Here is a 13,586-nt window from a genome sequence, read left to right as displayed (position 1 = left end):
GGAGATAGCTCAGTAGAATAAGCATTTACCTGGCAAGCGCAAGGGCCTGAGTTCAATCCCTGGTTCTGCCAAAAAAAATGAGAGAGAGAGAGAGAGAGAGAGAGAGAGAGAGAGAGAGAGAGAGAGAGAGAACAACATTTGAAGGAAATGGTCTTGATGAATAAAAAATACCAAATACCAATTTAAGACTGGGATGATGGTATGTGCCTGTAACCCCAGCACTTGGGAGGCTGAAAACAGGAGGATCACTACCAGTCCAATCTGTGTAGTGAGATCTTGTAGATCCTATACTAAATACAGAAAAAAAAAATTTCCATAAATACAGAGAATTCATTGGACTCCAAGGAAGATTCCACATCTGGGCATCTCATGGTGAAAATGACAAAACACCAAAGTTAAAAAGACTTGTTTTAAGAAGTTTGAGAAAAAAATCTTCAAAAGAAGCTAAATATACTGATTTTTTTCCTCAACAAAACAAAGGATGACAAAAACAGAAAAAAGAAAGTCTTATAAATACATATGTCCTTTAAAGTCCTATGAGAAAATAACCGCACACTTAAATTTGTTTACCCTGAAAAACTCTTCCAGAATCAGACTGAAATAAAAACATCTTCAGATAAATAAAAGCTGAGAGGTTAACACAGACTCAAGGGCCTTAAGTAAAGGACTGTTATAGTCAGGGATTACAAGGAAAAATATTTAATACAGGAAACATAATTAATAGAATTATTTTATAATTTTCACCCAAACAGTCAAATGTAAAAGAGTATGGAACATCTGTCCACACACTAGAATCCCCAAGAATCCTAAGGACCTGGATCTCTAGCCAATGTCCTTCACAAGTCCAGGTAAATATCTAGAGCCCATCGTAATGTCCTCCATGAGTCCAGCTGGACATGTCTTATGCAAGTTGTATTAAAGATCTGCATTGGGAAGGCTGAAAGGTAAGTGCTGGAAGCTAGGAAGTATGCACCAACAGGTTAGAGGATCTGGGCCAGCAGGCTGAGAGGTCTGCACTGGAGCCAGGAAGTGATACTCAAGATAAGGAACACAGCTCCCCTGACGAGAATCACAGCCATCTTCAGCAGCAGTGAGGTCCCAAGCTCCTCCAATGATGAGAATAGCCAAGTTCCTACCAGGAAAGCCAGCATGAGAGGCTGCTCCAGGAGAATCAACCACACACTATCATCCCCTCTAGTTCTCTTTTTTATGCTGTTGGCAACAATCCTCAGGTGGGCCTTCCACGCCAGCACCACACTAATCAGTTCATCTTGGTGTTATAAATTGACCATTAGTTAGTCCACCACAAGGACCTACAGAGCATACATTGCAGGCTAATACAGTCTCAGGTTAGACATACAAAAAGAAATGGTATGGTAGAGACACTGTCAGACACACAGGCAGGGACAGTTATTTTTTAGTGTTATGACAGGACAGTTGTACAAGACCCAAGTTCTGACAAGGACTTTGTGTCTCAGGCTTAATGATCTGTAGGCACCATCCAGCATGTTCTAATAATTTTATCTTTGGATTTGTATTTTTAAGTGAAGACTAATGAGTTAAGCATGTTCTAGGGGCATGGGGCATCAACACTGGCACAGTTTCACCTTTTGCTACTGCACAGCCTTCCTCAAACTATCTCCCCTGCCTGCACCCAGGGACTGCTGCTGTCTTTACTGTAATATATCCATGCCTGAAGGAGTGTGACATAAAACAGCACAGAAAACCCTCTGTGGCAGGTTGAGTGAGAAACATGGTACACTGGGGTTATGGGTGTGAGTGCTGCTGGGATTATGGGTGTGAGTACTATGCCTAGCCTGGGGCAGATAGCCTGAATGCAACTTAAGGGAGACAGACTTGCTCCCTGTTGCCATTGTTGTTGCTACTCCTCCCACTTGCTCTTGCTGCTTTGCTATATTCCACCACCAGGAACTGCTGCCCTCTGCCATGTGCCTCTCTGCCTTGGAGCTAGCCTTGTATGGACTGAAATTTCCACTAACTATGAGCTAAATGAACCTTTCTTTCCTTATTTCTGGATATCAGGTATTTGTCCCAGCAATGTGAAAAAAGTAACCGAGATACAAAAGGGTCTAATATTTTTATTTTGGGTCCGGAAAATTATGGAGCCAGACTTGAATGTAGGTAAATATAAACTAATACTGTTTATTTAAAATAATAATTTGGGTAATGTGTTTTGAAGAAATGAACAAAAAGAAAAAAAAAAACGGACAAAAATGCAGTACCTACATCAGAAAGGCAGCTAAAACAAGCATCCTCTGGTCCATTCAAGAGTTTAACTTTGGACTTCATTAAAGATATGGTAAAATTTCTAATGCAACTACTGCAAGAATAAAAACCAAACACACTGATTGTGAGAAATTGGCATTAAGAAAATATTCAAAACTCCAATAATCCTCCCTCAAAAAGGCTACAAGTGAGAAAATAGTGAAGAAAAAGAGAGAGGAAAAGAAAGTTTCAAATAATAATAATAAAAAGGAATTAGAAGAGAGAAACAGATGATATCAATAAGCCAACCCTACTTGTATGCTGTTTAGGAAAAATATTCCTAAAACATTCGGATATGTAAAGAAAAAAGAAAAAGTTTGAAAATATGTAACAGGGATATATTAAAGGGGAATAAGAATGTTACTATATTATTATAAAGCAATAAACTTTAAGACAAAAGTCATTATGAGGGGCTGATAATGAGAATAGACTTAAATTACTATGAACATTCCAATCTCGTGCATTTATCAAAATAGGATCAAACATATAAAGCAAAACTTATAGAACTGTAAAGAGCAACTCTAAACTCCACACATTGTGATACAATTCAATATAGATCCCTTGGGAACAGATAAGTCGATCGAGGACCACCAAGTAAGGTCATGGAAATGATCCTGCACAGCTCCGGGCTGTTTTGTAAATGGCCCTGCCGTAGCTGTGTATTCTCGTAACCAAGGATCAAGCAAAAAAAAAAAAAAAAAAAAAAAAAAAAAAAAAAAAAAAAAAATCAGTGAAGATACAGAAGAGCTAATGCAAATAATAAGGTTGATATAAAGTTCATACATAGAATCTTGTATACAAGGTGTGGAAAAAATACACAATTATTTTCCAGCTCATATGAAACTGACCACATACTTGACCAGAAAGTAAACTTATATTGTCTAATACGGTAGCTGTTTGTGTCATACAGATACTAGAAAGAGAACACAAATGAACAATAGACATTAAAATATCTATAATAACTTCTAGAGATGATTATGTATTTACCTATGGGGAAGGCTAGTTAAGACTTTCTAACTACACTGAAATTATATACAACAACTTCATTCTATTTTATTTATTTATTTATTTAGTATTTTAGGGAAATATTTATTTATTTATTTTGTATTTTAGGTCTACAGGGTATTCAGGGTCTCACTACTAGATCGGACTTGTAGTGATCCGCCTGTTTACAGCCTCCCAAGAGCTGGGATTTCAGGCTCGAGCCACCACACCTAGTCTCAATTGCCTTCTCAGCGTGTCCTGGGGGTGGGGCCGACACAGCAGGCACTGGGATTGAACCCCCAACCCCTGTGCCTGCTTGCAGGCACTTTAATCTGCTGAACTATTTGGCTGGCCCATCATTCTATTTTTTATAGTGCTGGGAATTGAACTCAAGGCCTTGTACATGCTGAACAAATGCTCTACCTCTGAACTCCAGCTCTGATTACATTTTAAAATAATAATATTTTGGATCTATTGGGTGAAATAAAATATACTTTTAAATTTGATTTTTACTTGCTAATTTTTAGTTTTTAATGTGACAACTAGGGATTTTAAAATTATATATGTGCTATATACTATACTTCTTAGCATCTGTAAACTATATTCTAAGAAAAAACAGATGGGATAAAAAACAAATTATCTAGATGTACTTTAAAATTTTTAAAAATATATTTCTGAATAGCTCATGGGTCAAATGAATCATAGTTGATATTTAAATATACTTAGAGCTGAACAATAATGAAATCACTACATATCAAAACATGGAATAAAACTAAAGCAGACTGGATAAATGAATTGTGGTGTACCTAAAAATCCAACACAGATGAACAAATGAATGCTCCTCAGCTATATACACATCATGGATACATTCCAGGAGCATAGTGCTGAGCACAAAGAATAAATCACAGAGTAATACACACAAATGATTTTATTTCTATAAAGAAAAATATACACAAGACATAATACTGTATTTTCTTAGTAATAGAGGCCTACTTGGCAAAATTATGGAGAAGGAACAATAGAAGTTATTTATAAGTTTTTGTCAGTTTGCAGAAGTATCCTTGTGTTCTTAATTTGATGAGAACCACAGTACATAGACTGGTGGTTACTTCTTTTTTTTCCCATAATTTTATTGCTAAACAAATAGCAATGAGACAGTTTCAAATCAAATTGGTAAGACAGTTTCAATAATTAACACATTGCATACATTCTTTCTAGTGGTTAATTGCTGTACAAGATGTGGACATGATATCCTATTTACAAACACCATTAGAACAAATCTCTATTCATTAAGAGAATGTAACTAAATATCTATCCTAACCACATTGAATACACAGATACAGAATGGACATTCATCTGTATACCCTTTTTTGTTAAGTTCTGTTATTTGAATATTATAGGTGTGTTAACTCAGCAAAATAATCTAAAAGATTTCAGTCATCCATAATAGTATTGGGTCTTCCGCTTGACTGGCAATGTCAGAAATTGTTGACCTGAGTCCCCTACAGCTCAACATAACACCATGGCTTTACTTCTTATATTTCATTTTTATACTTTTCTGCTGGATGGTTAAGACCAAGGTAAAGCAGGACCTATGCAACAAGAGTTGTAGCTTTTGGGTCTGATAAGGTCAGTGAAATCCCCTCAGGATTTATCCTGAGATCCTGTGCCTCAGATTGGTGGTTACTTCTGAAGAGGGAGAGATTGAGATGAAATTGGGGAACAGGAAAAGGAACATTAAAACTAATGGCAAGGTTCATTTCTCCTTAGCTATGTAGTTCGTACATAAATATTTGCTGAGTTGTACTTTTTTACACTGTCTACATATGTAAGCCTTCTACATATCTGCTCAATATTTATAAAAACAAGTATTGATGAAGCCTAGGCACAGAGAATAGGTAGGTGAAGGGAAGGGAATTCAAGAGGAAGCTCACGAGAAAAGTGGGCCGAGTGAGTACTAAGCAGGGTTTTCTCTCACGTAGTGAGGTTCACTTATCTCCTATAGACAAGACAGTGTTCTCTGACCCTGGAAATACAGATATAATTGAAGAAGACAGGGTCTCTGCCCAACAAGTCCTCAAAATCTAACAGATTTAAAAGGAAGATTTGTGTTTTAAAGCACAAGGCAGACCCAGCAGGTTGTAATAGGTTACAGAGCAGTCTCTAGGCTACAGAAGAGGAGGAGGAAAGAGGGAAAAAAAAGAAGAAAGAAACAGCAAATGTATGACTGCGTTAAAAACTCCATGTACCTTTTCCCAGGTAGAGAGTTCTCTCTCTTCGCAGACTCATCCTGCTACCGCAGTCTAGGTGGTGACAACTCCTAGCTTTCATCTCTAGCTCAGATCTGCTCTCTGATTGTCTGACTCATGCATCCAGCTCTCTACTTCACTGCTCTACTTTTAGAAATACCTGACTTCATGTTTGAGTTTGCAGTGGTTCTGATGATACTGAAGTTTATTTTTGCTTATACTGTGTGTCACAAGTGGCACTAAGCCACATGTGTTGTTCTGGGATGTAGCTCAAGAGCAACCCTGATCTGGGAATGCTGTTCTCATGATAGAGAGAAGAGAAAACTTACCAAAACACAGGATCTCTAAAAGTTTCCAGTGTGTGTGTGTTTGTGTGTGTGTGTGTGTGTGTGTGTGTGTGTGTGTGTGTGTAGGATCTCACTGTGCAGCTCGGACTTGTAGTGATCCGCCTAATTTCTGCCTCCCCAGTGCTGGAATTATAGGTGTGCACCCCCACCCCCGGACTCCATTGCCAGCACAGTGCACCTGAGAGTGGGCCTGCGCGGCATGCAGAGCCAGGGATTGAACCCTGGCTACTGCACTGCCCTAAGCAAGTGCTTAGTCTGCTGAGCTATATCTCTGGCCATAAAGCTTCTGTTTTGAATTGGGTATATCATTTCACTCACATTTCAATGTCAGAAACAAGTCAAATGGCCAGGTCTGGTGACAACCAGCATTAGAGAGTACTGTCCTCTGCTATACTGGAAGATGCACTGTAGGTCACCTTCCAGCAAAACTCTGAAATCATGCTGGAGGCCTGCTGTGGAGATGGGGAGCATTTCTTGCTTAGACTGCAGTTCTTTCTCCTGGGAGGAGTTTGTTAGTCCAGTTTGCGCTGTAGATTCTAGCTTTTCTGAGTGACATGCACTTCTTTTTCACATTATCAGCTTGCCCATGTAAGACAGTATTTCAGAGACTTTGCCCTGCTGGGAAGAACAAACAGCTTTTTCAACTTCCTTTGGGTGCCAAGATGTGGAGGGAGATGTGCCCCTTGGTAATCCTCTACTCCTGCTCCTCTGCCCATCCTGCCTTCTGTCTCTGGGTGAGTTGACTTTCAAAATAGATCTATATATTTCTACACACTAACTCATACAGTAGACTCTCTTTTTGGGTTAACATATTTTACTCAGCATAATCAATTTGATACTTATGGATGTTAAATTTTTATAGTGAGTAGTATTCCACTGTGTAGATATACCACGATTTATTCATTGCTGCTGATGAATATTTAGGTTGTTGTACAGGTTTTGGATCTTACAGATAAGACTGTTATCAATATCTGTTTATAAGTTTTTGTCAAAACATATGCTTTTACATCTTTGCAGTAAAAATGAGGGAGTGAAATGGCTGGAAAACAAAGGAGATGCATATTTAACTTCTAAAGAAATTTCAAAGAAGTTGTACCAATTTACACACTGCCCGTAGTGTGAGATGGCAGTTCCTCCATATGTCTCCAACAACTGATATTTTAAAGTTTTTTAATTTTAGACATTCTTTCTCTGAGTGTGTTTTAGCATCTCACTATATTTAACCTGTATTTCCTAAAGGCTAATGATAATAAATATTTTTATGTGCTTATTAGTCATCTGAATATCTTCTTTGGTGAAGTGTCTCTCCAAAGCTTTTGGTCAAATGACCTAAAAAATTAGGTCTTTTGCGTTCAGATGGCTGAGTTTGCCAAAGTTCTTTATATAATCTGGAAACAGGATCTTTATTGCTATATCTTTTGTAAAGATGTTATCCAATCTACGGCTTTCTTTTTATTTTTTACCAGTGTCTTTTGAAGAACAAGTTTTTAAATGTGATGAAGTCATTTCAACTTCTGGCCTCTAGAACTATAAGATAATAAATGTATGTGTCTCAAACCACTAAGTTTATGGCCCTTTATTATAGCAGCAATAGGAAACTAATATCATGGTCTAATCTGAAGTAACATTTTATATCTAAGTATAACATTAGTAACTCATAATAACAAACGAGTGAGATAAAGAGCAGTTAATGAAAACAAATACAGTAGGTCCAATAAAGCAACACACATTTTTCAAAATTCCAGGATCACAAAAGACCTGTGGCTGGAGGTGCACACACCAGATGTGGCAAACAGAAGAGTGTTGGCAATTTTGGTGCTTTTAGTCTTCAACCTAATCCCTCTTTCCATCTCTTCCTCTCTCCCTGTCTTCACCTCTCCCCCTTCTCCCTAGTATCTTTTCTCCCTTTTACTCCCCCCTTCCCTCCATTACTCTTTATTTCCCTCCCTTTCTCTTCCCTTCTTTCCTTCTTTTTTATTTTTTTTGGCGGAACTGGGGATTGAACTCAGGCCCTTGAGCTTGCCAGGGAAGTACTTATTCCAGTGAGCCATCTCCCCAGCACACCTTCCTTCCTTCCTTCCTTCCTTCCTTCCTTCCTTCCTTCCTTCCTTCCTACCTTCTTCCCTCCTTCCCTCCCTCCCTCCCTCCCTCCCTTCCTTTCTCTGATGCACTTCACTTCTTAAATCAAGTTTCCTGTTTGAAAAGTGGCTTTATTAACTAGAAAATTTCAATAAGCATCTCCATACAAGGACTGCATGAATATTAGAAGTTACCTCTAGCATAAAATAGATGGTACGTGACATCTAAGATGCTTGAATTTCAATTTCCCTGGAGGGAGTTATAATTTTGACATCGCAAAAAAATGGAATTAATTCTATAACCCTTCTTCTGATGAAGCCAGTAAAAACACTGCAAGTAAGTACGCTTTTCCAACAAAAACTATTAAAGTGTAGCAACTAAAATATAATAGTTGAAAGCTCAAACAATGTTAATGAAGTGGTCATTATTTTCAAAGAATTATAAGGTCTGCTATGACATTTCCACAAAGTATAAATTGTTTTAAGTGAATTACTATAAAATATGAATTTACAACCATAATGGTAATTCTGTTTGACACTATGCTTATAGAAAAGAGAAGGCCTCTTCTACCTCTTTGATTTTTATGCTGAGCCTCTGTGTCTGAGAATTTATCAGTGAAACTCATTAATGAGACAAGGCAGAAAGAATAATTATATGTGATGCTATAAGTACTCACTGTTTCTGGTTAGAAGTGAATGAGCAAAGAGTAATGCATACAGAGATGATTATATGTGTGGAAAAAAACCCCTGATTCAAAAACCAAACCTATGCAAAGGCCTTTGTTAAGATTACAAAACTGTCCCTTATGGCTTAGGCCTAGAATGTCTCTGAGAACTCTCTTGTGTTCAGAGGTGGGGCTTTTGGAAGATGACTGAATCACCAATGAGGCCACTTAGGAGTCCACAGCCGAATATGCTCTTAGAGGTAGGGCCTGGGGAGAAGAGACAGGCCACTGGGGCAGGCCCTGGAAGGGTACACGGTGTCGGCGCCGGCTCCCTGGCCCCACCCTCGCTCTCCACTTCCTGCCTGACAGGGATGAGGGCTGTCCTCTGGCCAGGCCCTTCCCCATGCTGTTTCTGCCTGGGGGCCAGCAGGTCGTGGTCTGTCCATGCAAACCAATGTAAATCTCTCTTCCTTTACACTGTAGGTGTAGGGTGTTTTGTCTCAGTGATAAAAAAAGTGACTCAGGCACTGTCCTAAGATCCTATAAAGAGATGACAATCTTATGTAGAGAAAACTGGAAGAACAACTTCTGGCTCTAGTGAGACTCACTGGTGAAAATCGGGAGGAATTATGAGAGCTAAAACAATTGTAAAGACGTCATCCCTATTTTTTCCGTGTTAGAAGTAGAAAATAGATAGCTGTTTAGCTGTCTGATTTCCTCTTCAGAATTGGTTTTATTCTTCAGAATCAGTTTTTCAGATGCTGATAATTCTAGCAAACAACATAGATAGATCTGAATTTTATTTAGAATTATATAAAGAAAAATGCCACCAAAATCTGGGTGTTTACATTTTACTCTGATTTTGACAAGTCATAAGCTGTCTGGGCCTGAGAGAAAAACTGGAAGAAGCTTTTCAGTTTTAAATTCTGTAATCAGTTGCTTTATTAGAATTAAACTCATTCCCACATATACATATATATCTAGAATTAAATTCATTCCCCCACATAAATGTATAGATACAACAAATATTTTAGGGGTATCTGCTATGTGCCAGGCACTGTTTTAGTCTCTGGGCATACAAAGTTTATTTCTTGTTATTCTTCAGATTTATATTAATATAATTCTCACAGGACTGTTGAAGACTCAAATGACAAGCAGTTGAGGTGACTCAGAGGAACCCAGCGAGTGCAGCCCCTGCCATGCTCTGGCTCTTTGCTTCTTGTCACACCGCCTTTGTTTCACATGCTGCTCACAGGGAGGTGTGACTGCCTGTGACATTTTACTCTGCAATCTTACCAGATTTTTAAAAATAATATTTTTGAAGTTGCCACAGTGGGCAAATTAGGATGTACTTGCAATTAAGGATATTTATTTTTTAAACTTTAAAGAATCTAATTTCTTATGTACATGCCAAAATCTAGGTCCTCTTAATTACAGTTAAGAACAGAACTGCAAACAAATGTCAACCTATAATGCCAAAACAGAGCTTTAAGTTCGGTTTCACAAGTTGTTCTTTTAGAAATTTCTCCACGTTGTCAGAGATAATTTTGGTTTGTCACAGTTCCTGCCTCCATTAAAAGCCAGCACACGTGTGGTGTCATAAAAAGCCTGTCAAGCCAATTGTCCTGAACACTGCCAGTGGGCTAGAAAGAGGTGAGTCTTTTAGAGAAAAACCTGAACAGCTTTATCCTTTCAGAATATTACTTAAAATGCTTTGGGCAACATTGAAGGGGTATTTACTGAATAGCAACATGGCCAGGGAGGGTATGGAATGAATACAATTATGGCACTTTGGGGTTTAACAACCCCAAAAAGATGAAAAGGAGAAAATTAACATTTTCTTTCTTAATTTTATGGTTTTTTTTTTTTTTCAGACCTGGGGGTTGAACTCAGGCCCTTGAGCTTGCCAGGGAAGCGCTTATTCCACTGAGCCATCTCCCCGGCCCCCTAATTTTATGTATTTAGTACAGGGTCTACAAGGTCTCACTACACAGACTGGACTCCTAGTGATCCGCCTGTTTTCAGCCTCCCAAGTGCTGGTATTACAGGCATGCGCCACCACGCCCAGCATCAATCGCTGTTTCAGGGTGCCCTGGGAGCAGGGCCGACACAGCACTCTGGGGATCGAACCCCAGTCCCTGCGTCTGCCTAAGCAGTAACATTTTCTGAACATCTACAGTCTAAATGACATAATATTAAGTGCTTTACAATTCGTGAGGTGACAGCTATCATTCATATACCATTTTACACATAAAGAAAAGGAAACTTCAAGGGATCAAGTGGCCTAAGCTTGATTTTAGTCAAATTGGGATTTAAATCTATGCCTAAGTCAAAAGTCTGCTCTTTATGTACTGAGGCCACACCAAAAAAAAAAAAAAAAAAAAAAAAAAGAAAAAAAAAGAAAAAGAAAAAGAAAAAGGCTTATACCACCTATGAATCTTTTTAATATCTAATATAAACACAGTAATTACTTTTCATTGCTCCTAGCTTTATGACAAGCCTCATTAAAGTATCTAAATGTTTATTTTATCTCCTTTTAGAATGTAGTTGTCAAAAATTTGCATTCTATTTGCAATCTGAAGATGTAGCTCTATGCCTGACTTCATCGAGGTCCTTTAGAGCAGAAAGGAATTAGAGTTTACTGAGTGAAGGGGAGTGGGTGAGACACAGAGAGTGAGAGGAGACCCACGGGGGCATTCTAGGGTTTTCTCTCTTCTGCAGGACAGCGAGTCCTTTGAAGACTCTACGTCATCATATAATTGAGAAAAAGAAGGCACACAGAGAATAAGTGACACAACTTAGTGCTTCAAGACAAACACTGAAGAAAGTGTTCAAATTGTGAAGGGAAGCTGAGTTACAAGGTCAGACCCTCCAGGCCTTACTTCCTGCCTTTGTCTGTTAGGTGACCCTGACCCAGAAATTCAGCTTTGGTTGGCCTTAATGACCACATCTATAACGTCAGGGAAAGGACACTTGTTTCACAAGTTGAGGGCCATAACCTTGGTAAATTTGAAAGGGGCTTCCTCTCTGGGTTGGTGAATTAGAAAAAGTGCTCTTTTGGTTTGGGGTGAAACCCACGAACTCGGGTTGGTAAGGAGATGGAGCACTGAAGCAAAGAAATGAATCCCTCTCTCTGTGGCAAGAAGCTGGGGGCACAGTCTGGTCATCCTTAGTGCTTGCCGGCAGACGTTATCTTGTATAAGCCAGTGTGTAGACAAGACGGGACAACATCCACAGAAACATGGAAGGGTCCCTTGCGCCTGAAGTGTGTGGCCTTCGTGTGAGAGCACCCAGGACAGACGAAGGAGAGGGAGCAGGGGAGGAGAGGGAAACAAAAGGAAAGGAGGCTGCAGGAAGGGGAGGGAAAGATACAGAGTGGGGCAGCAGGTATGTGTATGCACGGTGTAGGGCATAAAAAGGAAGCAGGGGACTCTATCCACCTCTGTAATAATTTGCTAGATTTCATGTGTACTTTTATGGGGTGACGGGTTACAGTTTTACAAGAATGAGAAAGAAGACAAAAGAGAACTTAATGTAATATGGTTAGGGGTAAAAGAAGTAAAAAATATACTTTGGGGGTTCAGTGATTAAAGTAAACTAAGACCAAGGAAGTAAACTAAAGAGGAGGAATCAGCAATGAATATAGTATTTGTCTCAAAGAATAATTTACATGTAAGCAACTTGTACGTACTATTAACTATAACTAAGCCTTTTCTCTCTCAATGCTTTTTGCCATTCTCAACATGTTATGAGAAAATAGATCCTATGGTGCTAGGCCACTTGCTAGTGCGTAAACAAATTTTTCTGTTAACAACAGCAAGTTTTCAAGTTTATTTTATTTAGTTTTGTATTTTAAGGAAGGGTCTACAGGGTGTTCAGGGTCTCACTACTAGCTCAGACTTGTAGTGATCCACCAGTTTACAGCCTCAGAAGAGCTGGGAATACAGGGGTGCGCCAGCACACCCAATCTCAATTGCCATCTCAGCATGCCCTGGAGTTGAATCCTGGCCCCTGCGCCTGTTTGCAGGCATTTTAATCCACTGAGCTATTTGGCCAGCCCTTCAAGTTTACAAAATGTGTGTCTTTATAAAATGTATATGTGTTTGTTATGGGAAACTTAGAACACATATTTATTATGGAAATAGTTTTCCATAAAATGGAATAAGGCTCTCAGACAAGCCCAGAAAACGTATTTAATCTAAAATATGCCTAACTACATTCAGGGTTCTGGAAAGAGTCCCAGGCCTGGTCACAGAGATCTTGTACCCCAGGAAGTTGAGCCCGAGGGCTCCCTTTGCAGAGAATTTAAGGCACACCTTTCCCTGGTGCGTCCCTCTGCCTGCTGCATGCCGCTCACCCCTGAAGGCGGCCTTCTCAGCAGCTGCTGCATGGGAGCACACCGGGCAGCGCTTCGCTCTTGGATTTCCACCCGGCAGAGACCTACTTGGCTTCCCTTCAGCAAGACCTCTGCTGACTGCTGCTTCTTCAGCTGAGTGGGAGGCAGAAAGCAACGCAGCATTAACAGATTTCTAGTAATGGGTTGCTGTTTCCTGGTTATAAATTCACTTTCCCCTCCAAATTCAATTCTGCCAGTTTCTCTCCCCTAGGTCAGTTCTGGCTTTCTGTATCTTTCTGTCCTCTTGGGACACTACATAGTATCTAAACTGAACATTCTGTAGCCTCAGCAAAGGCTCTACTGTCTTGGGGGAGGTGGATAAGAGAGGAGTGGGATTCCTGGAAAAGACCTGGATTTACAAACCCACCCTGCTGCTGGGAGCAGCTGGGCTTCACCCCACGGGGCAGCCAAGGCGGGTGCAGTACTTCCGTGCCGATGGTCTTTTTTTTTTATTTTTTTTTATTTTTCAACAAATAATACACCGCATATATTCTTCTTAGTGGTTAATTGCTGTACAAGATGCGGACTTGTGATCCTATTTACAAACTCCATTAGAACAAATCATTCTATTCATTAAGAGA

At 39.4% G+C, this 13,586-nt stretch overlaps 1 protein-coding gene across 1 annotated transcript in view; it reads right to left on the bottom strand.

The window, feature by feature from the left end:
* Lekr1 (leucine, glutamate and lysine rich 1) overlaps nucleotides 1-13,586 on the bottom strand; it is a 226,827-nt gene that overhangs the window by 57,195 nt on the left and 156,046 nt on the right. The gene's annotated exons all lie outside the window — the stretch shown is intronic.

The sequence above is a fragment of the Octodon degus genome, unplaced genomic scaffold (assembly GCF_000260255.1).
Source record: "Octodon degus isolate 3935 unplaced genomic scaffold, OctDeg1.0 scaffold00115, whole genome shotgun sequence".
Classification (NCBI taxonomy): Eukaryota; Metazoa; Chordata; class Mammalia; order Rodentia; family Octodontidae; genus Octodon; species Octodon degus.
This window is presented reverse-complemented; position numbering and strand designations above follow the sequence as displayed.